Genomic DNA, 4,014 nt, shown 5'->3' on the forward strand with positions numbered 1-4,014 from the left:
GCTCGAACCCGTGTCCCCTGCATTAGCAGGCAGATTCTCAACCACTGTGCCACCAGGGAAGCCCCAAATTATTATACTGATGATCCTAATTCAAAGCTTCAAAGTGGTTTCTAAGTCAAGTGTTAAGATACTAAGCACACACTCAGGCACTGTGTTAGAAAATCCTATAATGCAGTTCCAAAAGCAGTGTTTCCCATCTTCCTTTCATGATGTGCTAAAGCAGACTGACAGCATGGGGCCGAGCTCAAAGCCACAGATTTAGGAAATGTTGGGGAAAAACAGCACTACCGTTAAAATTGTGTGCAGAAAGTTTAAATTCATCGCTGCATCTTTAAAAGGCCTTTCCATCAATTACTGGTTTTATTGGTTTTGGATTTTTCCCTTTTAGCTTCTAAGGCTGATAAAAATATAATTGAACACCGAGCGAAACTGGAGTTCTAATTCTCATTCTATTTCTGTGCCATAATTAGTTTTTATTAATCTTTCCCTCCAAATCTGGGTTGCTGTGTGAATAACAAGCATGTCTTAATACATATGGGTTTTCATTCTATATATTAAATGATACGGCTATTGTGTCGGGAAGGAAAAAACTGGCTGGTAAACCTGAAAAAGTACAAAAGCTATTTCCTTCCTTCTAACCTTCCTTTTTCTACATTCTTTAACTGTATTTCATGATCATTAGTAGTTTGACATTGAAGTTAAGGAGAAAGTGATTACATATTTACTCTTGCTCCTGAAATCATTGTTTATACTTAAAATATCTTTACCAGGATGATTTGCTGTTCTTTCTAAAGTGTCCCTTTTTTGGGGGACTTCCCTGGTGGCACAATGGTTAGGAATCCGCCTGCCAATGCAGGGGACATGGGTTCGAGCCCTGGTCCGGGAAGATCCCACATGCCACGGAGCTACTAAGCCCGTGCACCACAACTACTGAGCCTGCGCTCTAGAGCCCGCGAGCCACAACTACTGAAGTCCACGCGCCTAGAGCCCGTGCTCTGCAACAAGAGAAGCCACCGCAATGAGAAACCCGTGCACCGCAATGAAGAGTAGCCCCCGCTCGCCGCAACTAGAGAAAGCCCGCGTGCAGCAACGAAGGCCCAACACAGCCATAAATAAATAAAGTGTCCGTTTTTTCTTGCCACTAACGCAACCAAGAAGGAATCACTTTAACTGAACAATTGTAAACTGGCCTTTAAGTACTAGACCAGGCATTCAAAGAGATACCATTTATCTGTAATATATTTTTTAAAGTGGTATTTGCTGTTCCAAACAATCTTGTTACCAGGGCATGACTTGAGTCTGGTCACTCATGATCAGTTATTCAACATCAGCCTTGAACAGATGGGACCGACGGCGTGAGGCCGCCGCCGCAATCGCCGCGAGGTCGGAGCGTCGGGCTGCACCATGGCCTGCTGCCGGCAGGAAGGGAAGGATAGAATCACACTGGTGACCGGAGAAGACCGTGAAACTCCAAGCAACGCGGAGCTGGTGGCCGGCGACCCCAATGACCCGCACGAGGAGCACGGACTGATCCTGCCCCACCGAGACGACATCAACTGGAACCGTCCATGCCTGGGGGCATGGCCAGCGGCCCACGTGGGGAACAGTTCAAGGCGGCCTTCTCCTGCTTCCACTGCAGCACAGAGGATGTCAAGGGGTCGGACTGTGTAGACCATTCCGGGCCATGCAGGAGTGCATGCAGAAGTACCCGGACCTCTATCCCCAGGAGGAGGAGGAGAAGCCAGCGGATCGATTAGAGGAAACGGCTGTCTCTGAGGCCGCCACGACCAAAGAAGAGGAGGGGTCCAGCTAATGAGGGCCCTGGGCGCTGGGCTCCGGCCTCCTTCAGAGAGGATGAACCTCTCCAAGAAAGTGTCTCTCCCTCTGTTGTTCTGTGCACTGTAATGTACAAAATAACTTATTGAGCTGACCAGGGGTCTTGGCCCCTGGACATCTACACTGAAAAATGGGTTGTACGTATGTGTGTCTCACATGAACCTGTCAGCGAATGTAGCTGCCACTTTTGAATTCTCTTCTCAGATTGTCCTGAATTTTGCCACTTTGAAATAATGTGCTGAATAATCTCAGCAACCAAAAATCATTACCTGGGAGTGTCTTGTGAGTGAGCTGATTTATTCTGATTCATTGTATCCCTTTTAGTAGATTTTATACCCAGTTGGAAAGTGAAACAGAAACAAAACATCTTCCTTTAGAAATGCTGGAGGGGGGCCATTCCTTGTAGAAGAGGCGGGATGATCAGGCCTTGAGTATTTGATGAAGCACTCTGCTTCATTTCTCATATATTTTGGTTTCCAGTTTGCATTGAGCTCCAGGTTTTCTACATTTGGAAAACAGAGCTTTGGACCCTCTGAGTGACCCCCATTGTAAGTAAAGAGAAAGGCTGTTTTTTTCTGTTCTTGCTATTCCAAAAGCCCTGCTTTGGGGTCTGTGCTCACACTGGCTCTGTCTCAGCCTGTTCAGATGCAATGTTCTTGAGAGGTGGGGACCTAATCATTACCAAAGTAGCACCCAAGAGAGGAAACCATGTCAATTAAAAGGAAAACATGATTTAAAACAAACGAAAAAACCAGATGGGACCACACGTCCTACCCCAGAGGCACACTCATTCTGATCTAGTTCATCACCAAAACCCAGCTCAAACACAGCTGTCAAGGGCATTTATTCCCCAAATGCTGGTAAACTAGAGATGTCAGACAGTGAAATTTGAAGATCACACACTAAGTGCATCGTGTTCAGTAACCACACAGACACACACAAGGGGAGAGAGTTAGGGCTGTTTTGCTGGTTGCAGAGGTGAAGCAACTAAAGCCATGGTTAAACTATTGATAGAAGGAATTCCACTATGGCTGCCGCAAAGCCGAATTGTAAATGCTTTAAAGGTTTGACTTTGCCAAGGAAAGAAAGTGATGCAGGTATCCAGCCCCCTGATGCAGTCTCTCCTTGATCTCCCTGTGGGGAATTCAGCCCCTGCCCTGGAAAGGTTCACAGTCTAGTGTGAGGAAGGTGGACACATAAAGAGATGATGGTTGTGGGATTGAAATAAGAAAGCATTTCTCCTTCCCTGGAAAGAGTGGCCTGGGGGCCAGAGACAAAGCTTTTTCCTTCTCTCCCAGGGCTGACCTCCAATGCAGATGACTTCGCTGATAGTCATAACTAGAAAAAGCAGACTGAGCTAGAATTTCAAAACTACACCTGAACCGTACCACTCATGCATTCAACTGGGCTACAATGCAAATACTATCGCAAGAATTAAGATGTGTATTGTGTGTGTGTGTGTTCACGTTGCTTAATTTACTATTATGTTTCTAACACCAGGCATATAGGAATTTCTTATTTTCATTTTTATGGCAGCAGAAGAGAGAAAGAAAAATTGTTTTAGAAGCACTTGTAGAAGAGAATATGCTGAATTATTTCCTAAGGCATAATATTCGAACCGGCAGCTGGGCTAATGCAATGCTGAATTCCGAACTAGTTTCCCTTTTAAGACCCCATTTAGATCATAGTTTGGAGTGGCAGGAAGTACAGCTTGAAAGTTGATGTCAAGTTAAGTAGCAGTGGGTAGGTGAGTTATCTTGCCCACCTAGGGTGTGTAGAACATATTTAAAATACTCTACAATATATATTTATTATCATAAATGCTTCTGCCAGTTCAAGAATTGGCTAAGAATTGGCCTCTTCCAGGAAGCTTTATTCACTAATGTCCCCCCTCCTGGCCCACATGCGTATGATCCCATTCCAGTACTTTGCATTTCCCTTTCCACTCTACCTGGGCTGGTGGTTTTGGAGTGTTTACTTAGAATTGTGATGTTTGACTAGATCAGAACTTCTTGAAAACCAGGTCAGCTTCCATGTCCTTTGGTTTACTCAGTAGCACAAAGTGTTGCCTGCTAATTAATTCTAATTTTTAAGAATCCTAATTTTTAAAAAGATTCTTAGTTTACCTTTTTCCTGAGAAAACTGCTTTTTCTTTTTTTTGGATGAGCATATGCTGAC

General features: G+C 44.6%; 1 pseudogene; it reads left to right on the forward strand.

The window, feature by feature from the left end:
• The first annotated feature begins 1,404 nt into the window (after positions 1-1,404).
• Positions 1,405-1,813, forward strand: LOC132351981 (mitochondrial intermembrane space import and assembly protein 40-like; annotated as a pseudogene).
• The last annotated feature ends 2,201 nt before the right edge of the window (positions 1,814-4,014 follow it).

Source organism: Balaenoptera ricei, chromosome 17 (assembly GCF_028023285.1).
Source record: "Balaenoptera ricei isolate mBalRic1 chromosome 17, mBalRic1.hap2, whole genome shotgun sequence".
Lineage (NCBI taxonomy): Eukaryota > Metazoa > Chordata > Mammalia > Artiodactyla > Balaenopteridae > Balaenoptera > Balaenoptera ricei.